The sequence below is a fragment of the Betta splendens genome, chromosome 10 (assembly GCF_900634795.4).
Source record: "Betta splendens chromosome 10, fBetSpl5.4, whole genome shotgun sequence".
NCBI lineage: Eukaryota > Metazoa > Chordata > Actinopteri > Anabantiformes > Osphronemidae > Betta > Betta splendens.
The window spans coordinates 7,553,046-7,567,896 of record NC_040890.2 but is presented as its reverse complement, the minus strand read 5'-3'; the positions used below and the strand labels follow the sequence as shown (position 1 = coordinate 7,567,896).

At 48.1% G+C, this 14,851-nt stretch overlaps 1 protein-coding gene and 1 long non-coding RNA gene across 10 annotated transcripts in view; both read left to right on the top strand.

Moving 5' to 3' along the window:
* LOC121202548 (uncharacterized) overlaps window positions 1-3,781 on the top strand; it is a 67,559-nt gene extending 63,778 nt beyond the window's left edge. Inside the window, exon 3 of the long non-coding RNA XR_005898251.2 lies at window positions 3,332-3,781. This is a non-coding gene — a long non-coding RNA (uncharacterized LOC121202548). The remainder of the gene's footprint in view (window positions 1-3,331) is intronic.
* A 7,489-nt stretch (window positions 3,782-11,270) lies between these two features.
* Window positions 11,271-14,851, top strand: part of tenm2a (teneurin transmembrane protein 2a) — a 168,250-nt gene continuing 164,669 nt past the window's right edge. For 5 of the 9 annotated variants that reach the window (XM_055512572.1, XM_029164485.3, XM_055512571.1 and 2 more), the window contains exon 1: window positions 11,272-11,722. The gene's annotated coding sequence lies outside the window, so the exon portion shown is untranslated. Of the gene's footprint in view, window positions 11,723-14,851 lie in introns of all 9 variants that reach the window. The other 4 variants (XM_055512570.1, XM_055512569.1, XM_055512566.1 and 1 more) reach the window with 1 other exon arrangement.

Here is a 14,851-nt window from a genome sequence, read left to right as displayed (position 1 = left end):
TGGCAAAAGCCTCAAAGCAGTGTAACGAGTTGAGGGAGACAACACACCAACCCCGGCAGTCTTCATTTGCATTTTCATTTAATTTTCCTTTGGCCGGTAGCGGTGTGTACAGAATCAATCTTTCTAACTCTATTTCCAATATATTACTGTGAGACAGCAGGAAGAAAGGGGAAGTATTGATTAGCTGAGCGTTCATTGTGTCTTCTCCCAGATTGGACACTTCATGAGAACAACGATGGAACTGCTGTTTGCTTCCTTTTGCTGCTGTCTTCATTTAACGTGAGAGAGTGATGATTGTAGCTTGACGTGGTTGCGATGTGAGAGACAGGGCACTGGTGCGCCTCTTGTCACAACAAAGCAGAAATCAGGCCAATATACAGGCATTTCTCATTACTACATGAATGCTGCTGTCAATATGTGCCCTAGGTAGATGTTTGCTCAAGTTTATATGAACCTAAGACTCTTTCTTTATCTCAAACTGATGTAGGGCATTTGAATGTCATCAAAGTCTCTGGAATAAAAGCTGAGAAAGCATATTGTACATAAATAGTGTATATATATTATTTACTATATTGTATATTACACACACACACACACACACACACACACACACACACGCACGCACGCACGCACGCACGCACGTCATTAACTAACTGTATGATTTTGTGACATTGCATAAACAGTATTCTCAAAAACGTACCTACTCAGCACAGGTGCATGCGTGCGTGTGCATGTGTGGTGTGTGCGTGCGTGCATTGCTTCTGTCAAACACATCATCCTCATAACTTGTGCCAGCAAAAGTCTATCCATGCTTCTTGACTGTGTGTACTTTAAACAACGGTTCAATCACACACTTATTAATAATAAGATATAAATAAACCGTATAATGTCGTGCCTCCACTATTAAACACAATACAGACAGTGGTTACCCTGATCACCACACACACCCGTTCACCTCCTCCACCGTGTTACAGAACAACAGGCGACATGTGATTTGCATATTGTAGATATTCTCCTATACGGAACATTCATTTTAAAAGAACTTTAAGGCTTATCAGGGATTTACAGTGTGTTACAGCTGTGGGGCTGTGTTACTGTAGGGCTGCCTTTGCTGACTCCTGAGGGTTTGTTTACCTCCGTATCAAAGGCGAAGCGTTGCAGAAGCGCTGACACGCTCTGCTTAGCCTGTGTCGCAACTTAAAGGTAACGCGCTGAACATTAAATAATCACGTCGGTGACGCGCGCGTCCGTCTGGTGCACGGAGAAGGGGTAAGTATAGCGATTGCTGTGTTTTGGATCAAGCGGAATGAATGGAGGATGAATGCCTAGGAGACTGTTGAGGAAGCAGGAGAAAACGATTTTCACTGCCCTAAAATAAAATAACCTGCCTGTTCTGAGCTGCGGCATTAGACTTTGTAAGTTCCATGCACCCGGCTCTGCCTTCTAGCAACCTGCGAGGCAGATCCAGCAGAGCACAGGCAGAAATAGTGGGCGGTTATCACAGAACTCATTAAAGAAAAAAATAACACCGGAGCCCTGAAATAAGAAGACATGCTAAATATTTACCGCAACTCTGAATCATTTAAACGATTCGCCCCTCTAATGTTTATGTAACTTTTAATTCAGCAAAAGTTTAGTCTACGATTAAAATAAAATTGGGCTTTCCAGCTCTTGGGTTAATTTGTCTTCAGCCATCAGTGGCAGCAATGTAATTGACTGCTGCCACTGATGCTCCTCACCTGCGTTTGAGGCTGAAAAGCTGTTAGCTGAAACGCTGACACTCATTCACACCTTCAGCTGGAAGAGGCAGGCGAATCCGCCTCGGGACGAGTCCTCCGTAGCGCCGGAGCATCTATTGAGACGCCAGTGATTTTCAGCGAGGAGCAGAGACTCCTAATGGAGGTGTATATTAGGCAGCCAGCTGTCTGTTAGTGCAGCCCCGTGATTGATGGGAGGAGACATGCACCATTTACTGGCCAAGCTGGAACTAGAGGGAATCTCCATCTTCTCTTTCAAAGCGGTCGCGAGATGCCTCACAGAGAAAATTGGCCTATTTCCATTGGGGGGGGGTCGGATAAACTCTGAACCAGGCGAACGGTCATACAAACAAGCACGCGAGCGCGCCGGTGCCTGTTTACACATGCATACAGGTAGGAGCTGTGAGCACACATGTGGCCGGGGATGAGAGAGTGCGGAGGGCGGGGCAGAGCCTGTGGAGCGGAGTCACACGCAGACGAACCCGATCGCAGGCGCGTTTCTATGAATCCATCTGTCTCGGTTTACAAGTCTTCAAAAAAAACGTGTTAAAGATGCTTCTCAGTGAAAAGAATGAGGCCAGCCAATCGGTTGTTCCACTTTAATATGCTCCTCTAGTTCTACTCATAGTTGCATCTGTTCATTAAAGCTGAAGATGGTGATTTTTAATATATGATGACGTACATGGAAAAGTTGGTTGAATCAGTGAATAAGATAATGAATGATTTCTGTTTCTTAATGCCCTGTCTTGAAGAACTACTGTATCTGGGCCACATCCACACACAAACCCCACCTGCGCTGCCCCACATTGGACCACAGGTTTATCTCTGTGACTGACGTGCCCAACCCCCCCCCTCCCAACACCCACCCACCCATTCATCACGCTCGTCGTGGAGACAATGGCCCGTTCGGAGCCAGCCCCGCCGGGCCTGCCAGTCCGCGGGGACGCGGGAGCCAGAGACAGATGCCGTCTCATCTCTGCTAATTTGATTTCTGGTGCGCGCCTGTTGCAGCTACACGGGCCGCACATTAATTGGGATCATGCAAATAAGACAGGGCTTAATTTACTTAATTATAGACTTTTGTTCCTTACAGTATTATTTTGGTGCCTCTCGCCCCGTTGTTGGTTCAGTCGGGGAGACGCGTCGTCTCCGCTCTCCATTAATCAACCTCCTCTTGAAATGTTATTGTGTTTGAAAGCCATAGTGATTTTAATTTGAAATTTAGTTATTACGTGGGAATGAAATCAGTAGTTTGGCGCGTGGCCCACGTTGCCAGTTGTCGGAGCAGAGGACAGAGCCGTGGATGTTAGCGCAGAAAAATGGAGCACTTTACCTCTGACACGCATCCTTTACACAGAGCAGAGACAGTATTTCCCCACAGCCATTCACTATATATAAACAACACATGGGATTACATAGAATATCTTTAGAACAACGCTGAATTCATTAGGTGAATTACTTAAAACTTCTTCCTGACCCAGGGAAATTCCCGCACGCAGCCATTTTAACCATAAGAGGTTGTGAAGGTGTGAAATGTAATGAATGTATTTCTTTATCGACACGTCTGCTTTCAGGAATCCTCACTTCGCAGCAGCTGTGAACTGTGATTATGAGCTCCTGAGTCACGTCGCTGAAGGATGGACGGCGAAGCCACCGGACGAATCCTCGCCATAAATTTGAGTTCACAACCTGTCGGCTCCAAAGGTCACTGCTTTCGGCGCCTCGGAGGCCGACGCGTGAGGAAGCCTCGCTTCTCCAAAGCTGTCTGACGTTATTAGATCTGTGCTGCCTGGCTCTGAGTCACCTCTGACGCACCAAGAGAGGGTTTGAACCCCACAGCTCCACATTAGGCTCGCTGTTGATACTTTATTTATTAATTTATTTGATTGTATAAACACATATTTGTGCACAACAAAAAAATTTAAGTAAATTCACTCTTTGCTTTTCTTAGAAGTGAATGTAATGATATTAATGCCAGTAATTTAGACAGCTTTTTTTATTGGACTAAACAATAAAACCACTCATAAATCCAACTGAAAGTGATTCACTTCTGTTGTGAGGATCTTTAACCCTGCATTAATTAGATTGGTTCATTATTTTACACCAGGTTTTATGCTCTGAGATAGTCGGGAGCGTATGCGCCTGGAGTCACTGCTGTTATTTTAAAATCTCACCCCAGCGGAGTGAGAATAGTGTTTCACCCCGATTGCTACAGGAGGTGCAGGGAAATGGTAATACTGCTGACGGAAGTGTCAAAATAAATTATACACGTTTCTCCAAGAAATACATATCATAGCCGAATACATTATCACAAAGCAATCTGGCTAGTCAGTGTGTATTTTTCTGCTGATGTACACATTTAGGAGCTGCGCCGTATCTTTGTCGAGGAGGCACCTGTGGATGGCTGCTATCTATTCCAAACATAATAACATGAAATAGCAGAGGCTGAACTCTGATCCAGAGGAAGGTTGAGGAATATCAAAAGCAATATCTCACAGATGGCCACTGCTTCCATTCAGAAACACCTGTTTATGGCTGCCTTTCTCCAGAGCTGCCATTTAAGCGCGCCTCAAAAAGACCTTATCATCTGTGACATCTGCAATATAGAAATACAATTTATTGAAAAAATACCACAAGTGTAGCCACCATCAACTACTGGTGGTAAGATAAATAATATGAGAGTGGAGATGAACAGACAATAAAGAAAAAAAGGACTGGAAGCCTTAGTACAAAGACTATATATGCCTAAATAATAAGAAATGACTTTTTGAGGATGATACCAGTGACACATTTAAAGCACCTGGTGAAACATCTCACTGCTAATGAGGTTAATTGGAAACAGGTCAACGTGATGAATAATTTCATTCTCTGACAGAACCTTCAAAGCTGTAAGCACCGAGCCTCAAAATAAAATTGCTATAAATAAAAGAATACTTTCATCATCTATGGTTATATATATATATATATATATATATATATATATATATATATATATATATATATATATATATATACTGTGTATATATCCATCAAAACATGCAGAGGATCTTGTGCACAAGGGATGAGGCCAGAAGTCAGTGTAGAACATATGTGGTCTGATCTGATCGTGGAGCTCAGAAACACTTTAGAAAACCTTCAATGAAGACATGTTGCTGCCTTTAAGACTTAGTAAAGAAAACATTCTTTTTATTATTATTATTGTAATTAGTCTTAAATCCAACCTCAGATGAAAAAAACAGAAACATCTAGGCAATATAAGAACTCACATACAGGGTAATTGGTTCTTATAATCATTTCCTGAATGACTTCATGTTCTTCATAAACAACAGCTTTTTCATCATTCATTTCTGGTCAGGACCACGAGTCTAATAATACCAATACGATAACGTCAGAGCCCGCGATGAGCCCGCTGGACCGCTCAGACGCGTCTGGAATCACAGCGAGGCCGACGGGACTAGGCGCTGCAGATGTTTTTAGAGAGCAGAGGTGGTCTGTGGTGAATGTGACATCGAGCACCCACTCTGGCGCTTTCAGCGGCTTCGCCGGACACACCCCCCGCGCTTCAGACCGGCGAGCGCCGTCGGTTCCATCCTGCTTTTCAGAGAATTTGAGGCACGTTTTTCTTTTTTTTAAACTGTTCAAGTTTAAGTGGTGTAACAAACCCCTAACACGTATTTACTGCACTGCCGCCGAAATGGACTGAGCCGCAGAGGGAATCACAAACCGAACGGATCACCAGCTCAAAGCAGCCAGGAGGAACCTGATCTCCACAGCTCCCAAACATAGTAGAGAGAGGTGATGCTACATACAGTAACACAGTGGCACCACTCCTGTGGAATGTGCTGTAAGCATCATATTCAAAGTGAGCATTTACTTCCAACTTTTCTGGAATTGGCCTCCGTTAGCATCATTGTCATGCGTTAATGGCTTTTACTTAAAAGCAGGTTAAACTGTTTAATTTGTCGCCAATTACGCCGCCTGTCATCTGGCCAAGTGTGTAGAATAAACACATCATCTCCCTCCTATAGAGCCGGCGCGGCGGCGGCGTCAGACCCCCCCGACCCCCCCCCCCCCTCCGCTCTCCCCCTCCGCCTCCTCCACTTCTTTTCCCTCGAGTGCATCTGATAAAATTAATTGAAAAGAAAAGCAAGTAGCATCCTACGGCAGTGTTATTGTTATTATTATAATTAGCTAGCGTGGCATGGCCCACTGTCTCTGTGGCCTGTTAGCTCACGGGCTAAAGCCTCTAATGAGGTGGCAGTCATGTGGTGTCAGCTCCGCTGTGAAGGAGTGGTGTAGATGGAGCGGAATGGCCCCATCGCGCGCATGTGTGTGTGTGTGTGGATGTATGCATTTTGGTGTGTATGTCTTTTTAAATTGGGCCTATCATGGGAAGAGCTCAAACGCAGTTCCTGACAGTATACAGACGCGGTCAAGAATAACTAAATGGGACACCGTGGACCAAGAGCACATTAGTCGGTTAATGCGCCAAGTATATTTTAAGCACTGCTGCTTGTTGATGCACATCCTGCTAATGGCGTTGACATATATTACTTCACAATGGCACCGAGTGTATAAGTAAAAACTACCTGAGGTTGTCTTTCAGGGAGCCAACAGTTACTGTAGATGGGATAGTTATCTGAATCATCTGGTAACAGAAAAAATAAAGCGGTTGCGTCTTCCTCACTCTAAAAAGCAGCAGCTACAATAGTTACTGTAGTGCTTCAATTTTTTTTTAATATATGTTCAATGTAAATCATATGTGTTTTCTCAGAACTCGTTACAACAAAGAAACCTTGTTGTTTGTGTGCCTGTTTGTTCTCAGGTTGCATCATAGCAGAGCACGAACTCAAGCTGTTTGCACTTTGAACAGAAAACGCTTTTATTTTGTGGCCCGACATTTAACTGCAACCGATGTGTCTTTCGCTGCGCCTCTCGTAGCTCGACTGCAGATTCCGACCACGGATGTTGTTATCGCGTACTGCTTCACACAGTATGTGTCCTGACAACATATCTTCTTAGATAATAACGTGCAGTGACGGTGGTGGAATCAGAAGCTTTAGAGCTCACTAATTAAGTGTTAAATGTGCAATCTGGTCAATGTGCTTCATGTAAACATAAAAGTAGCACAAATCAAATGGGATCGTTAATTGGTGTTAGTCCCACATGGATTGACAGGCACCGTGAGTAACATCTTTTAGGGCAGTGTGTAATTGGTCTTAAAGACATTTGTTACTTAGACTAACATTATTGTACAGTTTTCAATGATTTTTGTTCATTTTAAAATGATGCATTTTGTATTTGTTACATTTAGTTTTGTTTCTATTACCCACTTACACTATTTCCTGTTTTCTGTCTCAGCCTAATCGCCACAATTACTTACTCCATATTTGACAAAAGACTTCTACCCCACTCTACCTTGGTCAGTATGTTAAATGTGTAAGTTTGTTTCTCCATCTTGTTAGTCTGTTGTCTCCTGGTTCATCCCTGCAGTATATAAGGTTTTAACTCCATTTTAATTATATCTTCCCTGTTTCTCTCTGCAGTATTTCTGAGTTAGTTATAGTTCCATTTTATTGCACTGGTCGCCTGCTGCTAGCTGTGATTTTGTGTTCAGATTTTTTGCTGTAGATACATAGAGTATTCTTTTATTCTGTTACTTTAGTTTGCATCCTTTGTATTAGTCTCTCAGACCATTATTTCCTGCATTTCCAGCGACCCTTTGGTCTGTTGTGATTTCTGCTTATAAGTGTAGCTTCCATTCTGGTTTTGTTTTTGCATATGCAGAGATTTTTGGTCCTCTTCTGTTTTGTACCGTGCATTTTGGTTTTAATAAACATCAGCTTTTGCACCTCCTGGAGTGGTGCGTTTGGGCCCTTACACCAAGTTAGTTGGTCTCGTAGCCTTAAAATGCAGGAGAAGTTTGGATTCCGAGCGCGCCTCCTCTCTACCCAGCTGAGATCGCAAGCCGAGGTGAGGCAGGCTGTTTTGGCTCGCGTTGAGGCCAAGTGCTCGGATTCATGGGAGCGTGCAGCTGTCGGAGGCCTTGATTGGTGGAGAGCTTAATCAGTCGCACGACCAAAGCGGAGCCGACGCAGAGGGTTTGGAGGCTGCTGCCCCGTCGAAGTGTTTAGCTCCTCGGAGCCATCAGCTGGGAAATTGCTGAGTAAAAATAAGTGTGTGTTTCTGTGTACACACGTACACACGTTGTAGTAGGGGGGAGACTCAATTAAAAACCAGCTGTGCCTTATTCCTCTGTAAGCCCTCCAGCGTTCCTCACCCCCTCCTCCCATGTCTTACCCCGTCCTTCCTTTTCCACCACCCCCCGCCACAAACCCCCTGCTGCTCCGTAAGCTGCCTGTAAGCTTCCAGACTCATGCCGACGGATCTAATGTTTCCCTCGAAAACACACATGGCTCGCGCGCACAGACACACACACGCACACACACACACACACACATACACACAGCACGCGCACAGAGTCTTCCCTTCAAATATACTGTAAATGCTCATTTGCCCCCTGCTGCTTGATGTAATTTCGGCAGACTCGGGTGCCAAACTGAGCCAGCTCCACCCCCCCTCACCCCTCCTCCCTCCCCCTGTGCGTACCTGTTACCTCGCATCCACCAACGCCGGGGGTGAGGGGGGTGAGGAAGGGAATGAGGAGCAATGGGAGCGAAAACACACGTCAAAACATTATTTACTAACGGCACAATTAGGTGGACAGCGGAATTAAAAAAAAAAAAAACAGACCAGAAGAAATGCCTTAAGGCCTGTTAATAACCAGCTGCAGGTCTGGCAGCAAAGTGTGAGTACAAATTGGCTAAAGATACTCTTTCCCTGACGTCCATTACTTTGAACGTTAGTACCGCTTTTTTGCTCGTGCGGGTTAACTGAGAGCTCGCCATGCGACCGTGTTATATTGCTGCAATGAATAAGGTGCAGTTAATATAGCTTAATAAGGGTGTATTCAGAGGGCAGCGATAGTGCTTAGCCAGCTAATCAGTGGTAATACTATAAGTTCAGGTCCTTTAATTAGCTGATTTGCATTTTGAAAATTAATCAAATTGATTACATAATTAGCAGCGCAATGCATCTTTATCTCAGTGTTAGCGAGGCGCACATCTACTACAAATACGTGCCGCACGGCAGGGTTGACCCCCTCGAGGGTATGATTGGCAGCAATAGACGTGTGGGAGAGGAGTCACCGCACAAGGTTAAAAGAAGGCCCCCCGACGCCGCACGCCACGGCGGCGATAGCGGGGAACGCGGTTCCAAACCGGATTGGCGCGTGGCTGAAGGTCTCCGGAGCATCAGCCACAAGCATCGGGCTTTAATATGTTATAATCGCTTGTGCTAATATTGCCTCGGGAGAGAAAAAGGTCAACCAACCCGTGCAGATTTACAGCATCTGACAAGTTTGCTGGGGATTATTTTTTCCTCATTTAAGGTAGGCGCGGGTAGCAGTAAGTGCTGGGTCAGGCTCGGAGCCGGTCCATCATCGTAATTACAGCACTTGACGAGGAGATGGAACGGAAATGCTAGGTAAATAAGGAATGGAACCCAGCTCCTGAGTAATTAGCAGGAGATACGTTCCACTGATTAAAAACAGAAGCCCGTCTGTTTAACTCTTGCAGGGAAGTAGACGACACAAGGTGAACTGCCAGCGGTGCTTCATATCACTGGAGGCCCGTAGTTTCCCCTAATGCAGTCAAAGGGAGGGTGAAGGATTGCCACGACTGATCCTGCATCATGACAGGAGGAGGCCCATGGGCAGCCTGTAGGCGGAACCGACCGGTGGCCGTCCATGTAGGTGCCGTTTAAAGCGATAAGGGAACTGCTACTCAGACGCCCGTGGCTGCAGCTTCTGGCCAATCTGATCGTTTCTGTTTTGTTGTTTTTTTACTGGCCGGGCTCCACATGTGGGCTCAGTGGCTAAGTGTTGGCCTGTCATTAGGGTTAATCTCAGGTGTCTCCATATGCAGGGAATTAAGTGCAGATGGATGGAAAGGACAGATTTAATACCGCTGACATCACTGGTTTTAAATCCCCACTAATGCTGCAGGACGTGAGGGGGGAGGTGATGTATATGTGTCTAATACATTTTGCATTATTCCCAGGTCTCTATTATTGTAGTTTGTGCAATCATAGCATAACTTTTAAACTAACTAGGACTTGTGCAAGCAACAGTCGCGCTCTAAAGTTCAAGTTGCTCGTCCTAAAGGTGCTATACGGCACCGGGCTCATTATCTTAAGGAAAGCAGAACTCCACGGCCGACGGTACCGTGAAGCTCCGGACAAGCTGCACCTGCATGATTAAGAATAGTTACCACGGGGCCAAGTCAGAGCCATGTGTGTGTGTGTGTGTGTGTTTTTTTTTTTTTTTTTTTTTTTAGGTTATCACTTGGGGGACATTAAAATGGTTCAGTTCGCCATCCTCCCCTCATCTGCATTTTTCATTTCGCTCCGCACCTGTGTTACCCACTAGAGATCCAATGATTCCTCCCTCTTTCCTTTCACCCTTCGCTCTGGATTTAACCGCGCCATCTGCGAATTCAAATCCAGTCAGGGTCTTGATATTGTGCTCATCCTTTAGGCTAACCCTCTTATTTGTCTCAATCAATATATCAATTGCTTGCGGGATAATGTATTTCCAAACAAAAATAGGAAATGAAACTAAATTTTATATATATATATATATATATATAAATAAATCCTAAAGTGGGAGGTTTATGTCCCCGTGCCAATCCCCAGTTATACATAAAAATGCCTCTGAAATGAAATCTTTATCAAAAGAGCCACAAGGTTCTCCTTACAAGGTGCTTTCAAATAAGCAGGCGTTATTATCATACCTCCATTGGGAAATATGCATTTACAGCTTGGAGAGTGAGAGGCAATAGGGTAACTGTTAACAACGTTTTCCCTAGTTATGGTGCATAATTGCATGCTTCTGTTATTGCACCTTTCTATTGCTGCTAATACAGAGAAAACCCATTAGGCAGTGCGCTAATGTGAACACTAGCCCGCAGTGCAGTGGGTGCACTGTTTAAAAAGAGATGCATGAGGACCAATGTAATGAGCACTAGGCCGCGCATGGAGGACGCCGGCACACAGAGCGGATGATCCAGCTCCGGAACACGGAGGAAGAGTCAGCAGCGAGTGTCGGGCTGTGAATGTATGCGTTAAGGTGGCTGTAGCCATGTTTGCCATGATTGAACTAGTCTTCATCTCCTTTAAAGATGTATGTTATGCAGCAGGAAGCAGTAATATGATAACTGAGGCAACGTTATTATAACAGTGCTCCCACTGAGTCACATTGTATTTAGAATTCCGTGCGCCACATTGCTTCTGATCCCCGCACGTCAGCTTGTAGTGATCCAGCTGCAGGCAGCGGTCCACAGTGGATTACCCTCCACGCGCGCGCGTAATGACCGTTGACTCGGCTGGGTCGTGAACGCGCGCCCCGCGTGTCTCGGCCATTCCGCTGTACTGCGTGTGTGCGGACGCTTGCTCCCCGGGTGCCGCCGCGCGCAGCCTCCGCCGACCCGCCGCCGCTCACGTTCGGAGCATGCCCGCGCGCCCGCCGCCTTCACCGCTCCGAGGGAAATAAAGGGACGACGCGCCGCTTGCGCGCAGCCGCGACGCGTTTGGGCTCCGTCTCCGCAAGTCAGCAGCGCTCCCCACAGCGACCGACGCGCCGGCGCCAAATGGATTGCTCCGTTTGAGTCCCCTGATTTGGTGAGATGCCGTGCGGGGGGTTGACGCGCTACCCTCTCCGTCAGATCACCCCACGCGCTCTCGCCGCACTCCGCACGTAACGGCGGCTCGTCGGGACAGACGGGACACGCGAAAGTATGCGATAAACAAGCGCGAAGTAGCTCCGCGCTGTTCGACTGGAGACGAGGAAAAGTTCAAGTTGGAGACGGCGGATTTTACAGAGAGTGGCCGCGCGTAGCTGGAAACAGGTACGTGTCATTTTCAAATCTATCTCAGCGGTAACGGTGCGCGCGGGCTCCTGTTGTTTACGCGCCGGTGTGTGGGTCCACGGACGGCACATGTGTTGTGGTGGCGGAAGGACGGGGAGGGCACCGCGGAGCGATGACATTGAGGCGTCTTTTGTCGGAACCGAACCTTTTGTCGCCCTCACGGCAGCCCGTGCTTGACTTGCAGAGTCACGCCGGGCTCCGTTCGTCGTTTGTGTCTCGCTTCTCCAGCTGTTTGCTCACTAGTTTCCGGGCGGGGATGACCTTACGTGAGTCACCGTGGAGTTTGCGGCGATGACAGGTTTGCACACAGCGCATCTGCGCGACACGGCAACATACGTGCTCGCCCCGAAAAAATCACACGTGACCCGGCGTGTGCGGAGCTTGTGTGTGTTTAACGGGTCAAGGTGGGACGATCGGTCCCCGTCACGGAGGGGCAGCAGCGTCGTTAACCTATCATTTCCTGTCCGTGCTTCCGGCACCGCGCGGCATCCTCATCTCAACACTGGGTGCACACGCGTGGGAAAGTCAGCGCGTCCTTCAGAGGCTGTTACTTTGTCACTGGCGTGGAGGTGCCTCCAGTCGCGCGCGTGACCCGTTCCTCGCCGCTCGCCTCGTCTTCCTGGACGACGCGCGTCACCACCGCGTCTCACGAGTTAATCCGTTCAAACGAGCCACGCGCCACTTCACGTTCACTTACGGCTTCGCATCCATTAGTGTTCTACCAGCGGCCGCGTGTTGCATTGGACATAACGCGTGGCGTTGTGCCTCGCGGAGGGCTTAAATCAAAGGTCCGGGCGGCGTAGGTGCGCGCGCGTTGTGCTGAATTTCAATCTTTTTTCCGCTGCTGCGCTCTGTGTTCTCGGTGACAGAGAGAGGCTGAGAGGCACAGCCCAGCTGGCTCCCCTCGAGCTGCTGCTAGGAACCGAAACCCTGCAGGACGTCGCTCACCCACCCATGAATATTCATTATTAGGGATGAGTGAGGCTTTTAGACAACGATCTAACGGCACACTCCTAAAATTTAACATTGCCCTTCGATATTTAAATAAAAAAAGCCCACTTGGAGTAAGTTGTGTCTGAAGCAGGGTGTTAAAGGATAAGGCCCACACACCAGCTGTAGATCCCGGGGCCTCACATAGATCCCGTCAGCACCTTATGACATGAAAAAAACACACAGATGTCACGCAGATCCTGATGACGAGGCTTCCTGCCAGCGTTCGCACCTCAGCCTAAGCGGGACACTTTTCTCTCCGCGGCCGTTCTCGCTCCTCCTCCACCTTTAGCTCTTTCCAACCTGTCTGTGTCTGTGATCCCTCACGCTCTTTGATCTCCTTCCCGCTTCCCATCCTTTCGACAGGGCGGCCGCGTGAATCAAAGGGAACGCGGAGCCCTCAGACGCGGCCATCGTCGGCCCGACACGATCAGGACTTAAGCTGCGTCTGTTCTGGTCACATGGTGGAGTAAACACGGGCGGACGGCCTCCCGCTGTCAGTCAGCCTTTAGACGCTGTCAGGTGCAATCACAGGGACCAGCGCGTGCATATGTGTCGCCATTAAGCGCTAATGGACGCTCACGCCGGACAGCAGCAGGCCGCGTCAACCGCAATCTCGCACAAGCCCTAAGCGTGGCCCACTTGGCACGGGCGCACAAGATTTAGACTCGACTCCAGGGCCTGAGCTCCGCGGGCGCTCAGGGTCCACGACCTCGTTGGTCCTTCGCAGCCGTTCGACGCGAGTAACGAAGCGGTGGCCGCGGCGAGCGGCTGGAGATTGACTTTTTAGGCGCGTGAAGTCCTACGCGCCTGAGAGAGCGTCTCCTTCTGTTAATCCCACTCCCGCTGCATGTGGGTTGTTGTATTTATACATGCATTGTGCTGCAACACCTGTGAGGCCCGGGAAGAGGAGCATCAATCTTCATTAGGCTGAAATGAGGCCGGCGTGTCTCTGTCCGCGGGCCGGCGTTGAGCCCTGTGGCCTCCTCTGACCCATCTGACAGACGACTGCAGCGATTTCCAGGGTCCAGCAGATTAGGGGATTAACGAGCGAAGGCTTCGCACAACAAGCCGTAATGCACGCCGGGAGCTGCGAGGCTGATCAGAGGTCAGCGGTACGCGGCGCGAACCCTCCGCCGCCCGTCGCGCAGACAGGACCGTCGCGCAGCCGCGCGAATAAGCAGATGGAAAACAGCATTAGACGCCCTCCAGGGTCCGATTCCGCCAATGCCGTTTTCGCTCCACAGGCGTGACCTGTGCGGGTACTGAGAGCCCAGTTAATACATTTTGTCCTTCCCAAACAATTCAGAACCTACTCACTGTTAGATAATGAAGCGGCGTAGTGGGCAGAATGTTTGTGACTAGGCCAGTTCAATTTGGCTGCTGATTTAGAGCCAAAAGTCCCCTTTCAAACACAAAATGGGCACTATTGTGTTGATTGTTTCAAATTCTGTCAACAGTGACTACGTTGCCGCGTGTTAACTGATGTCATAACAAAAAGCTGCTTATATGTCCCTCAGGTGTAATTACCTGAGAGGCAGTAAAGTGCTCCCTCGTTGGGAGGCTTTGTTCGATTCCGCGCGTTTGACCGGCCCGGTTTCGGCTGCAGCGCTCCGCGTCGTTCTTTTACCTAAACATCTCAACGAGGTGCGAAACCACGGCGACAGTAGCGAGTTGCGAAATAGCTTCAAGCCACCGGATCCCGTCCCGCGGGCCGAGTTTAGATTTGTATTTCGCCACGAAGACGCCACGGCGCCGTCATCCCCAGCTGATCCACACACCTGCCGCTTAAAGGCTGCGTTGCTTCGTTCCTTCGCCTCCATTCGCCGTTTTGGGGTCTTGAGCTGAATAACGGAGAGGGCACGGTTGTTATTCTGTCGCGTACAATCACTTTCCGAAGCGGCCGCCGCGCATTAGGCCGCCATTGGAGATGCGACGGGATCGGAGCTAATGGATGCAGAAGCAACCTGTTGTCAGTGCTGATTAACAAAAACGCTGACCTTTGGAGAGAGGAGAGGCGGGTGGAAATGACAGCCTTTGTGACACAATATGGAGAGAGACTGATTCTGTTTATATTGCGCAGGTAAATAGAAAATACCAGGCTTGGGAGCATGGCTC